At 47.5% G+C, this 25,689-nt stretch overlaps 1 pseudogene; it reads right to left on the bottom strand.

The window, feature by feature from the left end:
- LOC143645625 (low-density lipoprotein receptor-related protein 5-like) overlaps positions 1–25,689 on the bottom strand; it is a 59,377-nt pseudogene that overhangs the window by 4,843 nt on the left and 28,845 nt on the right.

The raw sequence follows: 25,689 nt of genomic DNA, 5'->3' as shown, positions 1-25,689 counted from the left end.
GACCAACTACTTCCTCATACCAAAGCCAGACAGAGACCACAAGGAAAGAAAATTACAGACCAATATAGATGCAAAAATCTTCAACAAATTAAAAGCAAACCAAATCCAACAACACATTAAAAGAATTATAAACCATGATCTAGTGGGACTTATCCCAAGTATGCAAGGTGGTCCAACATTAGAAAATCAAAAAATGAAATACATCACATTAACCGAATGAAGGAAAGAAGAAAACCATGATATCTTAATTGATGTGGAAAAGGTATTTGAAAAAATCTAGCACCACTTCTTGAAAAAAAGAAAACAACACTTAGAACACTAGGAATAGAAGGCAACTTCCTCAGCATGATAAAGGGCATATATGCAAAACCCACTGCTAACATCCTACTCCATGGTGAAAGTCTGAAAACTGTCCTTCTAAGATCTCACACAAGACAAGAATGTCCAGTGTCACTACTCTATTCAACACTCTCTAGAAGTGCTAGCCAGAGCAAATAGGCAAGACAAAGAAATAAAAGGCACCAAAACTGGAAAGGAAGAAGTAAAACTTTCCCTTCTGCAGATGCTATGATTCTGTATAAAAAAAAATCATGAAAAATCCATAACAAAACTTCTAGAGCTAATAAATGAATTCATCAAAGTGGCAGGATACAAGCTCAATAATAAAAAATCAGCAGTGTTTCCATACACAAGCAATGAACCACTGAAAGCAGGAATCAAGAAAAAAATTCCATTTACAATAGCAGCTAAAAGAATCAAATCTTTAGGAATAAATCTAACCAAGGACTTGTACACAGAAAACTACAAAACACTGCTCAGAAAGAATCAAAGAAAACCTAAGTAAATGGAAAGACATCCCATATTCATGGACTGGAAGACTAAACATCATGAAGATGTCAATTCTATCCAGAGCAATTTATAGATTCAATGCAATTCCAATGAAAATTCCAACAATATTCTTTGCAGTAATGGAAACCCACATCATCACATTTATATGCAGGGTGGACGATGGTGGCTCAGCAGGCAAGAATGCTCATCTGTCATGCCAGAGGACCCAGGTTTGATTCCCAGTGCCTGCCCATGTAAAGAAAAATTATATGGAAGGAGAAGGGGTCCCAAATAGCCAAAGCCATCTTGAAAAGAAGAATAAAGTTGGAGAACTCACATTTCCTGATCTTACATCTTACTACAAAGCCACAGTAACTGTGGTGGTTTCAAGTTTTTATGTACCCAGAAGAGCCATGTTCTTTTAGCCCATTGCTATGGGTACAGACCTATTGTAGGTGGGACCTTTAGGTTAGGTTATGTCAACTGAGATGTGACCCACCTCATGCAAATGATCTTGATCCTATTGCTACTGACATTTATAAGAGGATAAAAGACACAGAGATGAAACCTAGGAAGCTCAGAGAAGCTGAGAGATAAAGACATCCCCACAGAAGCTGAGAGCAGGAGCCACTGAAGCCAGAAGCTGAAAGACGAAACCCAGCAAAGAAAGAGCAGCAGATGACAGCCATGTGCCTTCCCAAGTGACAAAGGTGTCCCAGATGCCAGTAGCCTTTCTTCAGAAAACATATAGTCCTGTTAATGTCTTAATTTGGACATTTTCATGGTCTTTGAACTCTAAATCTGTAAGCTCATAATATCCCCATTGTAAAACCCAAACCATTTCTGGTATATTACATTCATTAGCTTTAACAAATCAAAACAATAATCAAAGCAGCATGGTACTAGCACAAGGATAGGCATATAGATCAATGGAACTGAGCAGAGAGCTCAGAAATCAACCCTCACATTTATGGCCAACTGATTTTTTGACAAGGGGCAGAGACCACTCAATTAGTCTCTTCAACATAAGATGTTGAGGAAACTAGATCTCCATTTGTATAAGAAAGAGGACCTCTATGTAACACCTTATACAAAAATCAACTCAAAATGGATCAAAGACCTAAATGTCAGAGCCAGAACTATCAAACTCTTAGAAGAAAACGTAGGGCAGCAGCTTCAGGATCTCACATCAGGCTATGGTTTCTTAAACATTAAACCTAAAGCACAAGCTCCAAAAGAAAAAATAGATAAATGGGACTGCATCAAAATTAAAAATGTTTGTGCATCAAAGGACTTTAACATGAAAGTAAAGTGACAACTTAGATAATGAGAGGAAATATTTTGGGCACGACATAACTGATGAAGGATTACTAGCCAGAATACAGAAATAAATCCTTCAATCTAACAATAAAAAAGACAAACCACCCAATCAGAAAATGGGCAAAGGGCAGGCCATGGTGGCTCAGCAGGCAGAGTTCTCACCTGTCATGCCAGAGACCTGGGTTTGCTTCCTGGTGCCTGCCCAGGAAAAAAAAAAAAAAAAAGGAAAACATTTGAGGAGACACCTCTCCAAAGAAGATAAGAAAATGACCAAATAGCACATGAGAAAATTCTTAACATCATTTGCCATCAGGGAAATGTAAATTAAAACCACATTAGACCATTTCACACTGATTAGCATGGCAACTATTTAAGACAAGAATAATAAGTGTTGGAGAGGATGTGGAGAAATAGGAACCCTCATTCATTCCTACTGGCAATGTAAAATGGTGTAGCCACTGTAAAAGACAGTTTGGTGACTCCTTAAAGTTAAATACAGAATTATCAAATGACCTGGCAATCCTTCTATTAGATATAGACCCAAAAGAAGTGAAAGCAGGGACATAAACAGATATTTGCACATCTTCATAGCAATGATATTCAAAACTGTCAAAAAGATAGAAACAACTCAAGTGTCCATCAACCAATGAATGGATAAATAAAATATGGTATGCAAATAAAATGGGATATTATTCAGCCTTAAAAAGGAGTGAAGTTCTGAAGCATGTTACAACATGGATGAATCCTGAAGACATCATATTAAGTGAAATAAGCCCAACACAAAAGGATGAACATTTATGGTCTCACTGATATGAAACAATTAGAATAAGCTAACTCATAGAGTCAGATTCTATAATATACATTACCAGGGGATAGGAAGTTAAGGCTAAAAGTATACAGAGCCTCTATTTCAAATGATGGAAATGTTTTGGTAATGAATGGTGATGATGATAGCACAACATTGTGAACATAATTAACTTTTGTTAATTACATGAATGTGGTTTAAAGGGGAAATGTTAAGTTGTGTATAGGGTAATGGAATAAATTTTTTTAAGTCCTTGGAACTGCACTACACAAACAGTGAACCCTAAGTTAAATCATGGACTATAGTTGATACTGCAATTATAAAAATACGCTTTCATCGATGGTAACAAATGTACCACTCCAAGGCAGAATGTTACTAATAGAGTGGTATACGGAAATCTGTATTTCATGTGTGATTATTCTGTAAACCTACAACCTCTCTAGTAAAAAAATGAAAATGTGCCAGATGCAGCCAAAACAGTGCTTAGAGGGACATTCATAGCATTGGATGCTTATATTAGAGAAGAAAGAAAAGGAAAGAGATGATCTGCTCTGAAGACCCAATGTCATGGAGAATGTAATTTTAAAAAGATGCTAGGCAGTGAAACCCCCACGCATCATCCAAACAGAAAGACCCAGGGTCACACCTACCACCACAGGTCAGGAGATTCTGCAGAAGCACGAGGTGGATGGGGCATGAGCAGCATGGTGTTCTGCCGCCCTTGGCGATGCAGATGTGGGGAGAAGCCACCATTGTCCTGGGCACAGGGAGGCTACTGCAGAGACAAAATGGGGTGGGGGAGGAGGTTCAGCCCTGCTGGTCACCTCAGGACTGTAGCCTGGAGCATAGAGGTGTTGAGGGCCAGGCAAGAACTCATGAGAACTTGCACTCCCTGCATGCCAGGCCCCTGCAGGAGATTCTCCTGCAGCCTACAGAGTATGTTTCTGATAGCATCTCCATATTACAGGTGAGAAAATGGAGCAGCCATCTGCACCAGCCTCACTGTCCACAACCATCACCCTCTACTGGTTGGCTTTTCTCTCTCATGGTGGAGTGGGTTGGTGTCCCCCAAAAGATAGGTCCATATCCCATCCAACAGAACCTGGAAGGTGACCTTATCTGAAAGTAGAGTCTTTGCAGATATGATTAAGTTAAGGATTTTGACATGAGCTCATTCTGGAGGTAGGACAGGCCCTAAATCCAATGACAAATATCCTCAAAATGGACACACAGGACAGATACTTTTCAGAAAGTTCATGAAAGACAGGGGCAAATAACGGAATGATGTGAGCAGAAGTCAAGGAACTCCAGGAGCCACCAGAGGCTAAGAGGCCAGGGCGGGTACCCCTACAGCCAACAGGGGAATGCAGCCTGGTCAACACCCTCATTTTGAATTTCTGGCCTCTAGAATTGTGAAACAATAAATTTCTGTTGTTTTAAGTCATCCAGTCTGTGGTTATTTGCTCCAATAGCCCCAAGACACTAACACACGAAAATTAGAATAGCAAGAGCATCAAGCCCCTGGGAAACTGAGATTTTTCAACTCAATTAACCAAGTACAACATCAAGACTTGAATCCTGGGAAGGTGAGGCCAGCAGTTGGGAAGGCGGGCTCACACCCTTCAGGTGACAAGAAATGACATAAACCGTGCTACTGCACCCATCTCTGCTCCCAAAGAAACGTCACACAGCTGTTTTTCCTCATCCTTAAGGAAATGGTATTTTTTCTAATGGCAAAAGTCAGGGTTAAGAGCAGGGGGTCAGCAAAATTCCTCTGTAAAAGGGAAGGAAAGCAATAGTTTGGGTTTAGTGGGCCAGACCACCTCTTGTATCTACTCATTGTGCCAGGTACAGCACAAAAGCAGCTGCAGACTATACAGTAACAGGTGGACATGGCTGTGTCCCAGTAAGACTTTACTTACAAAAACCAGCAACAGTTTGCATTTGGCCTGTGGGCTACAGCCTGCCCCGTGGTTTAGAGATTTCTGTGGAACTTTATGGGAAAGCAGGTTGGGTAAGCCATATCCCAAGTAAACAGGACAAAGTTCAAAGCATCTCCTGCCTGCACTAAAAGCAGAGAAATTGCATGTCACCCTCAATATCTCACATTGGCACCCATGGGGCCATCCTCCGGTTTCCAACCTGATTCCTGCTCAGGAAACATCTTGCTGGTGTCCCATTCCCTCTGGTCTGAGGAGTTGCTGGTCAGGGCGTCTGGGATTCTGCCGACACCAGCAGGCAGCAGACCTGGGCCTCTGTGAGCTCAATGTTCACGGTTTTGATAATTACCAGCAACACTGAAGGAGCAGGGTACCAGGAAATTAACTTTGCTGAGGACAGGATCAGGGACTTGGAAAATGTGGCCATTCTCACCCATATCATGGGGTGCTTGATTATCTGGAAGCTATTTTCCCAACATTTTCATTTATCCAGGACCCAGCCGAGAACCCACAAGGACAGAAAACAAACCTCCCAGAAGGAAACACAGATGCAGTCAACTTACTACATGAGAGTTCTACCCTGACTCAGAGCCAAGAGCCAAAAAGACCTCACTCAGATTATTTGATCATAATTCACATATGATTCTATTGAGCACAGAAAAGCCAAGTGCTTAAGACATGGGCTCTGACTGCAATCTAAGTTCCACCATCTTTCTTAGCACAGAACTAAGTAATACACTTTGTGCTGGTTCAATTCTGGGGTCAACGTGGCCAAGTGATGATGCCCAGTTGTCTGGCCAGGCAAGCATTGGCTTGGCTGTTGCTACAAGGATATTTCATGGCTGGTGGGTCAACCGGCAGGCTGGTGTATTAAATCATCAGTCAGCTGACAGCATCTGTGGCTGATTACATCTGCTATCAACTAAGGTCTGTTGCCCACAAAAAGACAATCCAATCAGTTGAAGGTTAAGGAAGAAGAGAGGCTCTTTCATGCTTCTTCAGCCAGTGACCTCTCCTGTGGAATTCGTCCAGACCCTTCATCAGAGCTGCCAGCTTCACAGCCTGCCCTAAGGATTGTGAACTCTTCCATTTCCATGATTTCATGAGACATCTTTATACATCTCCTATTTACAAATCTCTCCTGTTGGTTCTGTTTCTCTGGAGGACCCTAACTAACACACCCTTTCTTCACCTTTCTTTCCTCAGTTGTGAAGGATCACTGTGAAATAATATAATAATATCCTGAGCACAGAGCCTGGGTGCAGGAAACTCAAGGCAGGCAGCTGGACAAAGGCAGGAGGGACAAGGGTAAAACCTAGACCACGCATTATTCACAACAGCCAAAAGGCGGAAATGAACCAGGGGCCACCACCAGATGAATGGAAAAACAAAATGTGGCCAATCCAAAGGACAGAACATCATTCAGCCATAACGAGGAATGTAGTTCTCATACAGGCTATGCCACGGGGGACCCTGAAGACATTGTTTTGAGGGAAAGAAGCCAGACACAAAAGTGCAGGTTTGTATGATCTCACTTACAAAGTTATGGTGATGGGCGGTGGTGGTGGCAGCTTGATATTCTGTTTGTACCACCACTGAATTGTACACATGCACGTGGTGAGAATGGGAAATTTGTGCAGTATGTGTTACTACAATAAAATGTTTCTATAAAAAATGCTCATCCATCACCAAGGGCAGCAGCTGAGCCAAGAACAAGCCAAGAATCAGGAGAAACTCAGACGAAGAAACAAGGAGAATACAGGGTGAGGGGGCTGGGGGAAGTGAGCAAGGTGGGCAGGCAGCCCCTCATGTCCCAGAAGGTGTGCTGGGACCTCACCTGGATTCTGAGGAAAGCTGTGAGTTCTAAGCAAAGCAGGGCAAGGGGCAGCAGCTGCACCCTGAGAACAGATGTGCATTTCGACAAGCCACCCATCCACCTGGAGCAGAGGGGACAAGAGAGGAAACAGCAAGGTCAGGGGTGCACCCCTGAAGCTGGGTGTAGGGACTGAGACAAGGAGGCTGAGACCAGGGTTGGTGCGGTGGAAGACAGGGAGGCAGGGAGGACAGGGCCAGCCATCTACCCTGGCAAGGTGGGCAGGAAGAGACTGCCCTGCTCCCTGCTCTGTCCTCAGGTCCAAACACCCAGCGCTTAGCCAATGTGTATTTACCAGGTGAAGAGAGAGGAAAAGTGAGAAGACAGAGAAACAGGTGGATGCTTTATACACAGACCAACTTATATGTGCACACACATCTATATACGGGAAGAGAGGAAGAGAGGGAAACAAGAAGCCCCCACTTGAGAGCTTTCTCCCATGCCCTTTCTTGCATGGTCCTAGCAAGGCTGTGGTGGTCAGAGTCCTACAATGACCCCAAGCTTCCCCAGCACTGTGAATGTGATGAGGTATCATGGACACATGGCATGACTGTCACCACATGTGGTAAATGGGATCATGCTAATGCAACTAAGGTCCCTGACCAGTCAGCTTTGAGTCATCAAAGGGGAGTCTACTCTAAGGGTGGGCTTGATCTAATCAGGGGAGCCGTTTAAGAGCAGAGCAGGTTCTGGCTGGTAGCAGAGGAGGTCAGTGAGACTAGAATGAGAGGGCTGTGACATAAGGAAGGAGCCATGGGGCAAGTTGCTGAGTGACTTCGGCTGGGCATCAGGAAGGAATGGGGTCTTCAGTTACAGCCAACAACCTGAGCAAGCCTGGAGACAGACTTCCCCAGAACCTCCAGCTAAGAATGCAGCCCAGCTGACACTCTGATTTAGGACAGGAGACCCTAAGCAGAGAACCAGCTGGGCAACACTTGTGTCCAAAATCTTGCTCTATAGAGCTATGGGGACATAAATATGTATTGTTTCAAGCCACAAAATCTGTGTTCCCCAGAGGTCTCTTGGAATGCATGAACATCTCACCCAACTTCAGCACTGAGACCCTGGCAATGGGAAGGGTTCACCCTCCCGCTGAGGTCAGGGGTGGGTGGGAGTGTGTCAGGGGGGCACTACTCACCACCCCGACCCACTTGCTGTTCTCCGGGCCAGGACGGCCTCGGTGGGTTCACTGAGCTCTGAGCAGATGCCCCTCCCCAACCCCGGCCTTACCAGCCCCCACATGCAGAACTCCTCCTGGCCTGCTCCTTCCACAGCATGGAAGCCTATGAGGTGGGTGATCCACCCCTGGATGTGCATCTGCTGGGAGCTGCTGATCTTCTCCATGTGCTCCACCATCTGCTGCTGGTCAATCCACTAGAGGTGTCTGCCAAGCATGGTCAGGCTCACGGGCTGTATGATATTTTCATCCTCCAGGGTCAGGTGGTTGGCTCGTGCAGGCAGGCCGAAGGCCAAGCTGATCAGCTCACCACCAGGGCTCAGGGGAGCAGAGACAGGGCACCAGGGAGTCTGGGGCTGGGAAGGGTCCCAGGAGGCCCTGCAGGCTGGATGAGGCCAGGCACTGGGGGCTAGGCCCCTGGGATCAGGAAGTCTGAGGCAAGCGTTGGGGTCAGAGCCTGGTCAAAGGTCCTGCACACAGGGTGTCTCCTCTCCTACCCCATGGGACAAGCTGGGGGAATTTGGGAACTTTCTCCTGGAACTTGGGGCTCCCGTCTAAGGTGGTGGCACATGAGGGCACTGGAAGCATTTCCCAGCCTTGGGACCCAGCTCCACTGCCATGCTGTGGAGCCATGGGCAGCTTGCACACCCTCTCTGGGCCTAGTCCTCCATTTCAACCATGTGGGACCCACAGGGACCCACAGCCTGGAATCTCGCCAGGCCAATGGGATGTAAGGCAAGCAGATGGTATGCAGTACGTCCTTTATGGACCCAGCAGCCACTGCCACTACCAACAAAAAGGAAGGCTTGGGGTGTTTCTGGAAAGCCCAGACCTGGAGGGTATTGGGGGACCCCAGGATGGAGCCAGAGTGGGTACTGACAGATCACAGCTTTCAATGCACTTCAGGTCGGCATCCACCCAGAAGAGCCTGCCCAGCATGTTGTCCACCATGAGGGCCACCGGGCGGATCAGGCCCATGCTGAAGATAACTTCATGCTCAGTGCCATCCAGTGTGGTGTGCTCAATCTTGGCCACTCGGTCCTGCATGTTGGTGAAGTACAGGTACCTGCGGAAGGGGGTTTGCACAGGGGCCAGGTTGGACGGGACTTGTGCAAGGCCCAGAAGTCACAATGAACACCTTTCAGACATGGTCTTCCCAGTTGAAAGCTGCCTAGGCCACTCGACAAAGCCCTGCTTCCCTCCTGCCCCTTGATCTCTGCTAAGGTGGTGCCTTGCCTCCCTGCTTCCCCACTGTGGCCATGGAAGGGGCTGTGCTGGCAGCAGGGACCCCAGATGCTCTTGATTGGGATGGCGGTTCTAGAGTCCCTCACAGCCTCTGCCCCCATGCCCCTTTCCCTAGCCCCACACGGCATTGACAATGATGGCCCTCAGCCTGTCATGGTCCCCACCCAGCATCATGCCCATGGGCTGGCCACTCAGCCAGTGGACACTGATGGTGTTGGTGGCCTCACATGTCCAGAAGAGTGTGCAGCTGTAGGCATTGATGCTGAGACTGTGGAGCTGCCAGTCCTGGTTCTGGCCTTGGCTGGGGGAGGTCAAGACAAAGGGCTGTAAAAGAAGAAGGACACAAAGCTGGCCCCATCTGAGAGTCCAAGGGAATGGGCCTGCTGAGGACCTGGAAGCAGGAGTCAAGCTGTCACAGGGGCAGGGGGGTTGGAATCATTCCCATAGGTCAGCTGTTAAGCACCTGCCTGGTTCTGAGCAGGAAGAGGGCAGCCTGCAGCTTGTGACAGCTTCAGATACTGAGCCCGAGGTCAGGCTCCCACGTGACCATGCATCTGCTAGCCCAGAGGTTCTCCAATCTCCACGTCTAATCCTGTGCACCCACAGAATGATTACGGATGTTGAAGGGTCAACTCGTGGCCGCCAGGCCTTTCCTCTCCCTTCTGGCTTTCTCAGACTCACACTTTCAGATGAAGAGCCACCAATCTTATGTGGTTTGTTGTATATATGTGTGTGTGTGTATGTGCGTGTGTGTGTGCGTGTGTGTGTGTGTACATGTGCAGACTTTTAATTTGGAATGCCAGGACCCTGGCATGGAGACAAGAGTGCCACCTCTTCAGCGGCCCCTTCCCAATGGGGTCATGTGCCATGCTGGGGGAGAGGTTGGGGTGGGAAGGGGTGTGGGGATGTGACTCCCAACTCCTCTTGGGAGCAGTTGTGTCTGAAAAAGTGGTTATCAGCACCCAGTCTTCCCATTTCAGCTTTGTACAGGTTCTCCTGAGAGCTCTACCTGACCCCAAGATCCCCACTGCATCTCAAGGTGGGGTCCTAGATTTCGAAGTCCACCCTCTGGCTGCACCAGGCTGGGAATCCCAGCCAGAGTGCTCAGCAGCTTTGGGGAAAGGGCTGCCCATTCCCAGGGCTGCAGCTCCCAGTGCTCTGTGGTGTAGATGCTGTCACCTGCAAAGGGCCAGGGCCAAAGAGTAAGGGGACCTTTCATGGAAGCAAAGCGGCCTGCTGTCGTGAACGGATCCTGGACCTTTACACAGAGCAGGGGCCCAATGTCCTGGTGGGCCTGCTCATTTGTGCTGCCTCAAGGCACCCCATTCAGTGTCTCAGAGACCTGACCTCGTGCAAAGTGGCCTTGGAGCTCCGGGGCTGCTGCTACCTACAGTTTCGGTGAAAAGCTCCTGGCTCTGAGAAGGTAATGGGGCTAATGTCTGTGCTCTTTCTTCCCATCATGACTCTGTGGGAATCAGCTTAATATGTTGCCCTCATCACAGGTCATTTTGGACTTTCATCTACCTCTTTACAGCAGTTGAAAAAAACAATCTCTAGGATGGGGCTTGCTTCCAAAAGAAGCCCCCTCCCCTAGGCCCAGCCCCTTTGGTCCCACTGGAAAGGACCCCATCCACTCCCCAACCAGCCCATGGCCCGCCCTGCTGAGCACCTGGAAGCACACTCCTGCATGTGAAAACCAAGCACCAAGGTAAAGGATTGCGCATGCACCTTTACTCTGTTCTGCAGACTGCAATGTTCACACCCCAAGGCAGTGGGAGCCTCAGCCTCAGCAGCCATGAGACTGTGCACATTGGTGCCACTCCTCCCCCAAAAGCTATGGCACTCCTTACTGGGGATTCCAGCTGGGCACAGGGTGGGGGCCAGGGAGTGAAAGCAGACTGCAGCCAACCTCAGTCAGAGAATAGGGCCTGAGACCAGTTTTGGGGTGCAGTCATTAAAACAGAACAATCTTAGCAACTTGGACAGTGTGAAGTCACAACTCCTGGCAGCCCTACCCCACACACACAGAAATGAGAAGGCCAAGTGGAACAGCTGACTTGCTGCATAAAACCCAAGCACTTTTCACAATACACAGGCTAATGTGAAATTTCTCACCAGAATCCCACTGCACACCACAATCAGTACCCTCCATTCATCAGGTCAAAATCTTGGCCAAATGGAGAAGGATACATAACATCAGCCTCTGGTTGGAAGGTCAGAGTTTGGGGGGTGCAGGCAATGTCCCAATACAGGATAAAGCAGGAACCACTGAAGGTGGGGGAGCACACAGAGCTTTCGGCCAGACTCAGGGAGGGATTGTTTTCTGAACTAAGTAGAAACCCAGATGATATTTCTGAAGGGCTTTTGCTTCAAAGTCTGTCTGCCCACTCAGGCTGGATACCATAAAAGAAGGCCTCTTTTAAAGCAATTTGCACCCACTAGCTTTCTCAGCAGGGAAGCCACAATTTTTCAATTAACACTTTCCAGTGTCCAAAGGACTAAGTGCCTGTTAGCTGTGCAGGGAGAGATGAAAGAAGTCCATTACCACCATTTCCACCCCAATTTGCTCACTGGGAGAGGATTACGGGGGTGCCCTGGAAGGGGAATCCAGAGGAACAGCTGTGGATTCAGCTCTGTTGACTTCTATCATCAAACAAGGGCAGAGACCTCATGTTATGACTTAGAAACTATGAATGTTCCTGGTGACACATCCTGCTGAAAGGTCTGTCCCTCCCGTACCCAGCTCAGTGAGCTCAGCACCAGAATCAACTCAATGGACACAGAAAATCATCTGAAATTCTCAACCAATGAAATGAGTGTGTCTCTATATCTCTGCAATATAAGACACCAAGCCCGGTACAACCCTGCACTCATCTTTTCAAAGGAAGAGACCCTCTGCTTCTGCAGCTTTGTAACACATGTCTTTGGGAGCCAGCCACTCAGTCGGGCTGGCCTAAAAGTTCCATGCTAACCGGCACTGCCATTTTCCACCTTGCCAGGTCACAGATGATCTGAAGATGCAGCCCCAATCAACATTCTCTCTGGAAATTCACATGAACCTAACATTGAAAAGTACAGTCATACCACTATAATGCTCATTATGAAATTTGTTCTAACAGGTTGAGAGATCCGAGAACAACCCAAGTGTGATGCAAGTTCTGTGTTTGCTTATGTGCAATTTTACCCAACAACAGGTGATTGCAGAAACCACACCCAGCTGCACCCAGGTGCAGAAAGAAACAAATGCTCACTCAAGCACCTTCCAGCTCCCTCAGCTCAGCGACACACTTTGAGCTCACCCATTCCACAGGGGGCTATGTTTTCCATCCAATTTCAGATCACCTTCCTTCCAGTGCTTGTCAGTAATTCACAAGCTGCAGCCCTCCCAGTACCCATGTCCACAAGCAAACTTCAGATCTTTTTCAGCTGAAGTATCATATCTAAAGCAGGGTTTATATTGATATGTATGTTGTTGCAGTATTTGGGTACATAATCACTGTGTGAGTGTTAAACTGTGCTCCTCCATTACTTATGATCTACCTTTTGTGTTACATCTCACTAACAAGTTGAGTGTGATGCTCCTAAGCCTATTTCCTACATAAGCTCTACTTTTTTCATGATTTTTACATGGTGTGTTGATTTTTAAGAACACATATGCTGCATTTATAGCAAAACTGACTGCCTGATTCCTGTGAAGTGAAAAATAAATCGAGAGCAATCATTATCAATTATTTCCCACAAGCCACAAAAACACTGCACAGGGACCAAAAAAGAAAAAAATTGAGGTTGTCCCCATTACCTTCCTCAGCTCCAGGCTTAAATCACTGTGAACTCCAGGTCCAGTTCCCATACAGTCACAGTCTGGGAGCTTTGCACTGCTTGGCCTCACACCTCACGATGACATTTCTGGGAGCCCAAACCATTATTTACCCAAGGCTGGGCACCACAGGCATCATGCCAAGAAGCTGCCCAGGTGAGCAGCACGGGGAGGCCTCAGCCATGCCCACTGTCAGGTACACTTGCTTGGGTCCCATCGTCCTTGGTGCACTTGATGTTCTGGCACCTGTCCACCCAGTAGATGAATTTGTCCAGCGGGTCATAGCCAGTGGCCTTGACGTTCGTCAGCCGTGCAGTGGCAGAATGAGGTCTGGGCTGTGCTGGTCATCAGGGATCATGCGGCTAATGGCACATTTCTGACTGAACAACAAGAAGATGGTGGGTGCTAGAGGGAGGCAAAGACAAGGGGCTGAGCAAGAGTCCTCAGGGCTGGGCAGGGGCAGGCAGCTTTCCTTCTGTTGGGAGAAGTATAAGCCACCACTAAAGGCATGTAAAGAAAAGACCAGAAGGACTCCAGCTATTCCCCAGGGGTGGATTGTGGTGCATTTTACCCTCTATGTTATACGTCTCTTGTATGAATATTTTATAGGCGCATGTGTTACCTCTACAATCAATTAAATTTATTTTTGTTATCAAGGTCTAAAACAGCTGACATAGACCTCACTCTCACAAATGTGTGTGATGCTCAGGAACCCCATATTTTACTGGAGGCCTGGAGTTGCCCAAGTGGACTGCTGAAACCAGCATGGCAAGTAGTGAATGGTGACACCAGCAGAGGAGTCCCTGGGGCATTAGTGAGCAGCATGTATAACACGGCAGCAGAGAGTGGGAATCAAGCTGGGCCTGGGAGAGGGCCCCAGAGAGGCTGGTGGGGTGCTCTCTGGTGCTCCCTAAGAAGTGCCATCTCCCTGCACTCCTGCTGCTCTGGTTTTAACAGGACCGTGGGACTGGAAGGGGCTGGAAGTGTTCCTGGGCCTATGGACAAGAGGACTTTTAAAGTCCCTGCTTTGCAGAGGCATCAGAATATAGGATAGTCTGTCCCTTAGAGCAGAAGGCAGAGGTCTAGAGACTTGAACAAACCTACTTGGGTTCAAAAACAGCAGACTCAGAAAGCACAGATGCCACAATCTGAGGTCCGAGTCATTGTCTGGGTCTGCCAGCCAGAGGCAGGGACTCTGAGTAGCAGATATCCCCTCTGGGGGTGGCTTACCTGAACCTTTGCTTGACCCTTCAAGGTCACAGTCCTTGGGGGAAAGCAATGGGACCAAAAGGAGCCCAAGAGTGGGTAGCCTCAGACTCTGCTCCTGGGCCTGTCCCATCCTCACTGTGGGAATTTGAGAAAGTGCCTCGACCTCTCTGAGGCTGTTTCCCCTTCTATCCAGCTGGAGTCTACAGCCCACTAACATCCAGGGCTGCAGGAGGGCTCAGGCAAGGAAAAAAGACAACAAGCTTTATAAACTATAAAGTGCTGCACAGAGGTTGAATTATGATGAGCTCTCTGCTGATGTCACAGGAAAAAATCCTGCCAACAGGATGCATCTGCGCTCTATGGGGGGTAACCCCCCAAACTTCACTTTTCTTATCATTTAAACAGAAACAAAGAGGCATACCTAAATGCCCATAGGACCAGAAACGTCATGAGAGGCCATGCAGCAAGATGGGCCTGCCCGCCTAGGTTAAAACATGACTCTACCTCTTTGTAGCTGTGTGGCCTCAGCAGGTTACTTAGCATCTCTGTGCTTTAGGCTCTTCATCTGTGAAACGAGGACAGTGATACTCCCTACCCCATGGGCCTGAGATGAGGATCAAATGAGTGTCCATGGAAAGCACGTAGAATGGCGCATGACTCTGTAAGTGAATGTTCTCCTCCAGCAATGGCTTTTGCCACCCAAAGAGCCTCCCATGGAATCTACCAGCTGAAGACTTGGCCCATCTACTTGGGCCTTGATGAAGCCACAGTCTCTCTACCCAGTCTGGGCCCACTTTATGGTGTTAGGCAGTTTGTGCAGTTTGCAACTTTCCAACTGTCCATGTACACCTAGAAACCTCCAGCAGGGAAGTGCCTCCCGACCTCAGCTCTCAGACTCAGAAGCAGGCACTTACAGCTGCAGTTGTGGCCACTGGGGTCCAGGGTGTAGTGTGAGGCACAGCCACAGTGGTGGCCACCAGAGATGTTGAGGTACAGCTCTCCGCACTGCCTGTTGTTGTGCATGCAGTCATTGAGGCCATTCTGACAGGAGGAGTGGAACACCAGGATGTCCATCATGAAGTCCAGGTGGGCCTGGTGAGGGTGCGTTGCAGCCGCTGGCCTTGTGGCCCACTCAATGCTATGCAAGTTCTAGTCCATCCAGTAGATGTAGTCGCTGTACTGCATCAGGCTGAAGGGGTGTGGGAGGTCATCAGCAATCATAACCTGCTCCTTACCTGGATGGGGACATGGGGCATGGACTCAGTGATGGGGAGCCAGGCCCCAGAGCTGGACACACCCTGATGGGCACACGGGCCCAAACTCCCAGGCTGGCACACCGCAGCAAAGCCACTGGGTGCCCAAAGCCTTTGGAAATGTGGTGGTGGCTACTGAAGCAGAGCAGCTAATTCCAAGGAGGCTGGGGGCTGGATGGGAAGGGGGCATGGTGGAGCCTCCTGCAATGGGGCAGTTGCTGGAAGACTTGCCCCCGTCCAAGTTGGTCACAGCTGCACAGATTAGGTTTATGCCTTCACATACATGCATATATAAGTCTGTGGATGCAAAACTTCTTGCATTTGTCCACTTATAACTTTTGTATGTTGTACCTCGACACAAATTCTTAAATACAGCTGTTGTAGAAAATGCCGTGTCAACATCGTGGCTGCCAAATGGGTGAAACTTTTTTTAAGCTGGTCTCCTCCTTTTTTTTGGCCTAGAGAAGTTGTTGGTTTACAGAAAAATCATGTATATGATACACAGTTCAAAATGGGTATTTGTAAGTGTGCCCTCACGGGCTTGTAATAAATAGTGTGAGCATGCAGGGAGGACTCAGAATCCTGGCACAAAGGAAGTGCTTGGCAAAGGCCACATGGTGGGCAGAATTCAGTTCCCCAGAGATGTGCACAGCATAATCCTGGAACCTCTGAGTAAGTCACCTAACACAGCCAAAGGGCTTTGAAGAAATGATTAATGATTAAATTTAGGATTTGGGGATGGGGAGATTAATTTTGGATTATCCAGGTGGATGTAACCACAAGGGTCTTTAGAAGAAGAGGGTCAGAGTCAAAGAAAGAGTGGGGGAGGCAACAGCCAGCTTTTAAGATAAAGCAAGAGGCCAAGCGGGACCCAAGGACTGCAGGTGGCTTCTAGAAGCTGGAAAAGGCAAAGGAATGGGCTTCCCCCTGGAGCCTCAGAATGAACTCAGCTTGCTGCCACTTGTTTTGAATCCCGGGAGTCCATTTCAGGTCTCCGGCATCTAGAATGACCAGATGAAGAGTTAGTGTACTTTAAGTCACTGAGTTTGTGGCAATTTGTTACAGCAGTGATAGGAAGCACACAAGGGCTGACTCTGATTGTGTTGTGCTGCTGGGGTGCAATCCCAAGGAAATGACCCCGAATATGATGAAGCTGAATATCCCAGCACTGTCACTGTGAAATGCTGGGACCGCCGTACACAGCAGCCACTAATGATGTCAACTGTGGGGCAGGCACAGGAGCTGAGCACACGTCTGTGCACCTTCTGTGCACAAGGCTGCACGTCAGGGATGCTTTGGACAGCAGGACCCGGCTCAGAGTGAAGTGGACCAGTGTGCCATTAAAAATGGTGCCAATGCAAGAGTGGGAATGGGAGATGGAACATGGAGGGGCTCAGGGCCCTGACAGGATCTGTTCCTTAATCCGGGTGTGATTCCAGGGTTTTGGTTATCAAACAGTGTGTGTGCATTGAACTTTTCTCCACCTTTGTTCTATTTCTTCGCAAAAATGGTCCCAGGAAAACATATTAATCACATATTAACATATGTGGGAAAAAGGAAAGCAGATAAAAATTTATGGGTGGTATGATTTAAAATCATTTCTAAGTTTTCTCAATTGAAAATTAAAGCATTTAAAGATTTTTTAAACATCGGAAAGTTTAAAAATGAAAGATACTCCTCAAAAAAAGTATTTCTATAATACTTGGAGACCAGAAAGAATATGGCAAAGTATGAACACTGGTTATCACTGAGTGCTGAAATTATGGATAATTTTTCTGTATTTATGTTCGATGTGGATTACTTTATTGAAACAAAAAATTTGATAAATAGAATGCTTTCTGACTGCCTCCATCTAATGCAAGTAGGGACCTGGGTGGTTTTCCAACAACTGTCACTACAGCTACACACTCAGAGGCACTTCCTGTATGCCAGGCACTGTTGAGGAATCTTTATGTGCATGGTCTCATTTAGTTCGCACAACCACCCTATAAGGAAGTCCTGTTATTAGGAAGAAACTGACACGCAGAAAGTTTAAGTAAATTGGCTGAAGTCACATGACTAGTAGCAGTGGGGCCAGGCTCATGACCAAGCTCTGAAATCATTCTCCTGCCCAGCTCTAACCATGTCAGGCACCCTAACTCACCCACCGTCCCCATGGCAACAAGCCAGCCAGCACTTTCAGGGGTCAGACAACAGCTGTGGAATGAAATGTAAAGCATGCCATAGCCAAGAGACAGCTGGGCCCAAACACACAAGGCCACCTGAATTTAGAGGGGCGGACAAGTTTTCAGGGTTTTCATCTGAGCTCCTCATTCTGGGTAAACAGGGAATTCAATCATTTCAGGCGACCAAGCTAACACTATGACTGTTCCTCATCAGCTATCGGCTCTGAGAAAGATGATAACATGCACATCACCAGGGAATGGGATGGCCTTGTAACCATGACAGTCTGGCCTCAGCAGACCCCCTGGTGGGGTAGTCCACCCCAAATGGAAATCAGCAATCTGGGGTTCTAGCTCAAGCTCTCCCCACTGAGCACTCGAGATAAGCCATTCAGCCCAGTTACACCTCAGTTTTCTCATCTGTCAAATGGGCATAATCCTGCCATGCCTTCCCGATGGCTGCAGCATGATTTGAAAAAAGCAACTTATCTCCTGCTTACTGAAGGCTCCATGGTGAATGGGTGGCTCTTGGAGGCTCTGCCAGACCCTGGTAACAATCCACCAGCCCAGGACCCGTGAAGAACCTCTGTCCAGAACCAGGAACAAAGCAAAGGGCTGTCTGCTAGGCCCTCACAGTGCACCTCACCAGCCACACCTTCTTTCTCCACCCTGCCCAGGAGTCCAGGTCCTGAGCCCACAGTGCTGCAGCCCTGTCTGACCTCCACTCTCCCAGCTGGAGTCACTTGACACTTGCCCAAGGCATCACTGAGGACATATAACATAGCCCACATGCTAGCATATACTCAGAGTCAGTGTGATCTGGGTTCAAATCCAGCCCCCACTACTGGGGTGACATGGGACAAGAATTGCTTTTTAACTTCCCTGAGCCTTGCTTTCCTCATTTATAACAGAAGAGACATCACCTAACTGCAGCCCGCAATCTGAGTGGCCCACACAGAGCAGGGGCTTGGGCAGGGTGGCTGAGCTGAGTACAGGCCTTGCCATCTGAGCGGTGTGCCACGACTCAGCAGCTCTGTGATGTTGGTAAGTACATGACCTCTGGGGGACTTGCTCTCCCACAACACATACCACACTACTTATGCCATGTGACCATGGGAGGATCTAATGGAGCATCCCTGTGCAGGGCCTGGAGGGGTCCTGGTGCACAGGAAATGACAGCAGGAAGGGACAACTCCCAGGAAGCAAGGAGCTGAGTGTGCAACCATAGGGGGCCCCGCACCTCCTGAGATGCACACTGAGCTCTTGTTATTCAGTCCACCTATGCCTCAGCTTCTCGTCTGTAAAATGGGCACAATGCCATGCCTTCTCCTTATGGCCATAGCATGACTTGAGAAGAAGCATATTCTTTCTGGACTATCCGTGACCCTGTAGGCCCCTCCAGCCCACAGGCCCTGCTTGACACCTCACCCAGCATGTAGGATGACTCGATCATGTTGGTGTCCAGGTCGGTCCAGTAAAGGTGCTGGTCAGCATAGTCAATGGTGAGGTCATTGGCCTGGCCCACCTTGTCCACCAGCATCATTAGCTGGTCCCGTCCATGAAGGTCCACACAATCCTCGGCCAGCCAGCCCCACTCGGTTCAGTAGATGTAGCTGGGGCAGAACCGGGGAAGGGCAAGGCATGTGCTGGTGTGTCCACACTTGCCAAGGCTGGGGGGCAGCAGTGGGCAGGGCCTGGCACCTCGGCCTCAGGCAGCCCTCCTTGTCCCTGCCAACACCCCTCCAGGCAGGGGGAGGGGCAAGACCCTACTGAGTGATCCCCCATGCCCACCCCCATCCTACAATATACCAGGCATCCTCCCCGGGGGGACTTAAATTGCAGGACAAGGGACTGGAACTCAGCTGCCTACCCCCAGGCCTCCTCCTTCCCTTTTCCTCAGCAGATGTAGAGAAATACTCACAACTTCATTCCAGAAATGTGCAAGCTTGATGTACCCTCTTGCTGCCCCCAGAGGTCCCCAGAACCATCCTGGTAGGATGAGATCATCCTCACTGCCCTCTCAGGGTCTGGGTTTGCAGGGTCTGGGGCTCCCCACACACATCACAGGTGTTTTACAGGGTGGGCACTGTGCCCAAGGGACAGAAAAGGAAGTGGGTCCAGAGAGACACCACCCAGTGCCCCTGGTCCCAGGATGCAGGCAGGTCCCTCATGCCTGTCGAGGGGCCTGTAAACCATGGCTAGCAGCATGCGAGAAGTAGCCCAAAGTTTGAAGACTCCAAAGCTGGAGTAAGTGCAAGGAAAGGGAGCCTGGGTGAGGGGCTTGAGGCAGGGCTTCTTGCCCCACACTGCCTGACTGGTCATGTGACCCTGTATAAGTTATTTGGTTTCTCAGCACCTCAGTTTCCACATCTGTAAAATCAGGGATAAAAATGCCCTCCCTTGCAGCTGCCTGGACTGTGGATGAGGTCACACATGTGAGCCCTCAGCTCAGTGCCTCATGTGCATTCCTTCCTCTGGGAGACAGACCAGAGGATTATCAAGGGGGAGCCTGCTAAGGCTAGTGGTGGTCAGTAGGACCCCATCCAGAGCTGGACCCACACACACAGGATGGGCAGCTCATGCCCCTGGGTCTCATTGCTGTGGTCAGGCTGGCAGAATCTGGCCGGGCCAGGTACAGAGAGCAGCGAGATGGAGGGCTGGGGAGGTGTGGGGCCAGGGAGGTGGGGTTACATGGAGCTGTGGGTCCGGGAGGTAGGTGAGCTAGAGAGGGATGCTTGGGGATAGGGAAGTGGGGGATGCAGGGAGGTGGGGGACCCAGGGAGGTGAGGTGCGAGGGAAGACACTCGTGCAGGACAGAAACACACATACACCTGGTGGGATCCAGGGCCAGCGACCTGGGGATTTTCAGGTCCTCCACATGAGGAGCTGTCGAACTGCCCGTCCAGCCAGGCCACCTCAGTCCTGTTGGTGTCAGTGTTGGCCCAATAGAGATTCTTGCCCATCCAGTCAAGAGCCATGCCTTCCAGGGGTCGTCGAAGCCGAGTTCCATCACATGCTCCACTGAGCTCCCATTCCTGAAGGCCTGGCTGATGGTTTGGGAGTGGGGAGAGGAAAGGGCCACTTTAGGAACCAGAGCTTTGCCAGGGTCTGGCTGGACATGCTCAGTCCCTGGAGCAACCACTGGGTCTCCAGGGATCAGGTCGTCAGCACCAGAGAGCTTTCAGTGAACACATGAAATGCAGCAAAATGCAAGGCTTTTAGAAAAACAATTTGGCTTTAAACTCCTTGTTCTCTTTCACTCAGTAATCTTCCTCCTTATCACAGAGCTGATGAAAATGTGAAAAATAAAAACTATTGAAAATATCAAAAGAACTTTATGCACAGGGATATTTAATACTCTGTATTAATAAAACAGCATTAAATTAAAACAGTATCAATATTTAATACTGTTTGCAAATGGGAAAAACTGACACAACCAGATATTTAGAATAAGGGAACAGTGAAATAAAATGGAATCTCTGTGCACTGCAATATTTCACACAATTAAAAATTGCAAGTTTGCCTTAACCCCACAAAGGATAGGTCAAGCCAACTTAAAATTAGTCCTAAGAGTCACCCCCAAGAGAACCTCTTTTGTTGCTCAGATATGGCCTCTGTCTCCAGCCAACACAACAAGCAAACTCACTGCCTCTCCCTGTTGACATGGAACACGACTCCCAAGAGTGTAAACCTTCCTGGCAACGTAGGATAGAAATCCTAGAATGAGCTGAGACTCAGCATCAAGGGATTGAGAAAACCTCGACCAAAAGGGAGAAGAACGAAATGAGACAAAATGAAGTGTCAATGGCTGAGTGATTCCAAACAGAGTTGAGAGGTTACCCTGGAGGTTATTTTTACACATTAAGTAGACATCACCTTGTTAGTCAGGATGTAATGGAGAGACTGGAGGGAATTGCCTGAAAATGCAGAGCTGTGTTCCGGTAGCTATGTTTCTTGAAGATGATTGTATAATGATACAGTTTTCACAATGTGACTGTGTGATTGTGAAAACCTTGTGTCTGATGCTCCTTTTATCTACTTTATCAGCACATGAGTAAAACATATGGGATGAAATAAATAGCAGGGGGAACAAATGTTAAAATAAATTTGATTGAAATGCTAGTGATCGATGAAAGGAAGGGGTGAAGGGGATGGTATGTATGAATTTTTTTTGTCTTTTCATTGCTTTATCTGAATTGATGCAAATGTTCTAAGAAGTGATCATGATGATGAATATGCAACTACATGATGATATTGTGAATTACTGATTATATATGTAGAATGAATGGTCATAAGTTAAGAATATTTGTGTTTGTTATTTTTTAAAATTAAAAAATTAATTAAAAAAAGAAAAAAATTACAAGTTTGCAATACTTTAAGAGAATACCCATTATAACAATAAGTAAAAACACCAGGACATGGAATTCAATGTAACATCTGATTATGGCTATGGGAAATACTAACATCACAAAAAAGACACGGAGGAAAAATCCACTGAAATGTTGGTAGTGGTTGATGCTGGTTGGAGGGGTAAGGATGATTTGTATTTTTTCTTTCTAACTTTTCATGGATTTACCTTTTTCTACCATGAACCCTTGTGACTTAAATTCAGAAAAAATTCCTTAAAAGATACATAACATGAATGGTAATATAAAGGCATATGAATAAGCTGTTTCAGTTGTCCAATACTTTAGAACAGGGTCAGCAGACTTTCTCTGTAAAGGAGGAGACAGTAAATATCTTAGGCTTGGTGAATTATACCATCGGTGTTCTAATGACTTAGTTCAGCAGCACAAAAGCAGCTGCAGATGATACATAAATGAATAGGCATGGCTATTCCAATTAAACCTTATATATAAAAGTCAGAAATGTTGGCCCTAGACTAGCTCACCAAACACTGCTTTAGAAGATGAAAATGTCTCTGCCTGTTTTTCTCTGGATGTTTCTCTGCACCATGACTGAAATGAGAGTCTGCCAAGCAGATGGCTACTAGGGCAGACACAGGAGCAAAGAGCCCAAAGATGATGATAATTTGTAACAAACACACAGAGACTCTCAAAGAGCCCATTTGTGCATCTGCTGGATTCCTATCACTTTATTAAAATAGGTTCACTGATATTTCATAAGCTCAAACAGAGCTACGATAAATATGACAGTTCTTTTAAAAACACAGCTCTGGAGCAGTCAAACCTGCAACCATGGCCACGAGGACTGGCCATCTGGCCCACAAGGGCCCTACCTTCAGGCTGACGTCTGAACAGAAGATGTGGTTGTTGGCAGCGTTGAAGTCAGCATGGAGGCCTTCATGATGCTGGTCATCGGGATGGCACATCGTTGTTGCTGGTCTCAGGGAGATGCAGTGGATGGTGGCTCTACTGGTGAATACCAGGAAGGCCTCAGGAATGATGCATGTCTTCATGTCACCCAGCAGCTCCAGGCCGATGGGACAGCCGCACTTGGTCATGTGCAGTGTGAAGAAGCACAGGTGGCTGCAGCCGCCATTTCTCTCTGCATATGAGTTGTCCCTGGTTGGGGGGGACACACAAGCACTGAAGAGCAATGGGCCAGCCAAGACAGGGGCCCCTGCAGCCCACATCAGGCCTGGCCATACTGCGGCTGGGTGTCAGATGCAGAGGGTGGGTGCTAAAAGCCCCATTATGGGTTGGGGAACCAAGGCCCTCGCCCTGCTAGGCCCATGGCTGGCTCTGACCAGACCACACCAGATGCTGGGTACAAGTCCACCTGTCACAGGTTTTTATGTACTCCACCCCCATGGGACCTTGGAGGCAGGGCCTAGGTTCATCCCCCTTTTCGGCAGAGGGAACTACAGTACAGAGAGGCTGTTCAGGGCCATGCAGAGAGGAAGCAGCTCAGCAGGAAGATGGTTCCTAGAGGTCCAGTCTCCTGGTCTCTAGTTCTAGTCACCAAGGGATGCAACAATGCCTCAAGGCATTGGCAGGATGAGCTGCCTCCCTCTAGGACCTCAATTCCTCCGCTAACTGGACTGGCTCTGGAGATTCCCACCCAGTTGTTCCCCTCAATTTCCCACACTGGAAACAAACACCTTCCTGGAACAATCAGAGGTGCCCCTTTCACTAAAGCAAGTGGTACTTAGCACGTCCATTTATTTTTGGCCAGCCTGTTAATCTCACTTATCTTCTGAAGCACTGTTAAAATTGGCTTTAATTTAGTCTTATGTATTTAAGCTATAAAAATAATCCTTTCCCCATCTCCCTCTGCAAATCCTGGGATCCAAGAGAAAAAAGGGAGAAAAGAATGAATCAATTTTTCAACATGAAATCACAACCCCAAGGATACGTCCTTTTATTTCTGGGGCTTTTATTTATTTATTTTTTAGAAGAAATCAATCATAGTTGGACCCCACTTAGCAGAACGGATAGCAAATTTGTTTTTAAAAGCAGGTGGTAAAAACAAATGTGTTTATTCCATCATCTTTATTCGAGACTAAAAGCCTGTTCCCATTATATAGATATCACCTTTTCAGTTAAGATGTAACAGAGAGGCTGAAGGGAACTGCCTGAAAATGCAGAGCTGTGTTCCAGTAGCCATGTTTCTTGAAGATGATTATATAATGATATAGCTTTCACATTGTGACTAAGTGATTGTGAAAACCTTGTGTCTGATGCTCCTTTTATCTACCTTATCAAAAGATGAGTGAAACATATGGAATAAAAATAAATAATGGGAGAACAAATGTTAAAATAAATTTAGATTCAAATGCTAGTGATCAATGAAAAGGAGGGGAAAAGGTATGGTATGGATAGTTTTTTTTCTGTTTTATTTTTATTTATTTTTCTGAATGGATGCAAATGTTCTAAGAAACAGACTTTAGAGCTATCCTGCCTGGGTTTCAATCTTAGTTCTGCCACTTTCTGTTTGACGTTGAACAAGTTACCTGACCTCTGCATTCCTCAATTTCCTCAACTACAAAATGGGGCTAAATGACTGCCACTGACCTCAGGGCTATGGGTCTTTGAAGATGTGATTAAATCAAGAAGAGGCCAAACTGGACCAGGATGAGTGCTGATCCCATGTGACTGTGGTCCTTACAAGAAAGAAAATGTGGCCACAGAACATTGGGAAAAGATCATGTGAAGATGGAGGAGGCAGGGACTGGAGTAACGCATCTATAAGCCAAAGAATGCTAAGGATTGCCAGCAAACACCAGAAGATAGAAGAGGCAAGAAAAGACTCTCCTCTATAAGTTCTAGATGGAGCATGACCTGCTGACACTTTGATTTCACACTTCTACCATCTAGACCTATAAGAAGAAATTTCTGGTGTTTTATGCAAAAAAATAAAAAAAGCCTGTCACCAGTGACCCTGAAACATTGAGCTGTTCTCCTAGGTCACCCTTTCCTTCCCTACCTTCAGGACTACACTCAAGCTGTCTCCTCTGCCGAGCAATCTTATGCCTGGAGAAACCCACCCTCCACTATGTCTCAAGTTCAAGCTCAAGTTATGCCTTATATTGTAAAGGCAAACATTTCTCTAACAGGGTGGTTGGGGCCATCCAACTCCTATCAGAGCCAAGGAAGGGGTGTCTCATCAGATATATTGTGAGCAACGTGGGTTTTCTGCATTAATTTACTTTTCATTCATTCATTCCTCCAACAAAGAATTACTGAGTTCCCACGATGTGTGAGCTGCAGATCCTTCTGGAACACAGTCCCTGCCTTCCTGGTTCAGTTCCATCTTTCCACCCCACAAGACCCAGCTCTCACCAGTGTAGCCGAATGATCTGAATTTTGAATCCTTTCCATGAAGAGACATGTGATTCTGTTAAACAAATAACTCCTACTAGAGGTTTTGGGCACATTCTGGCTTTCAGATGAAAGGTGTGGGTCTGGGGGTCCAAGCCTGGCCATAGTAGGACAGCAATCACAGGGCAGCCCATTGGTGAGCTGGGACAGAGGTCAGGACAGACCTGCATGGGGGTCTGAACTCAGCCTCCAGCTGTGTGGCCAGACCTGTCTTCAAGGGCTTATTAAGTGGGATAACAACTGCACTTAGCAAAAAGGCCTACTCTGAGGAAGTTA

The sequence above is a fragment of the Tamandua tetradactyla genome, chromosome 9, assembly GCF_023851605.1.
Source record: "Tamandua tetradactyla isolate mTamTet1 chromosome 9, mTamTet1.pri, whole genome shotgun sequence".
In the NCBI taxonomy this organism is placed as follows: Eukaryota; Metazoa; Chordata; class Mammalia; order Pilosa; family Myrmecophagidae; genus Tamandua; species Tamandua tetradactyla.
The sequence above is the reverse complement of the archived record's forward strand: the minus strand, read 5'-3'. Positions and strand labels throughout refer to the sequence as shown.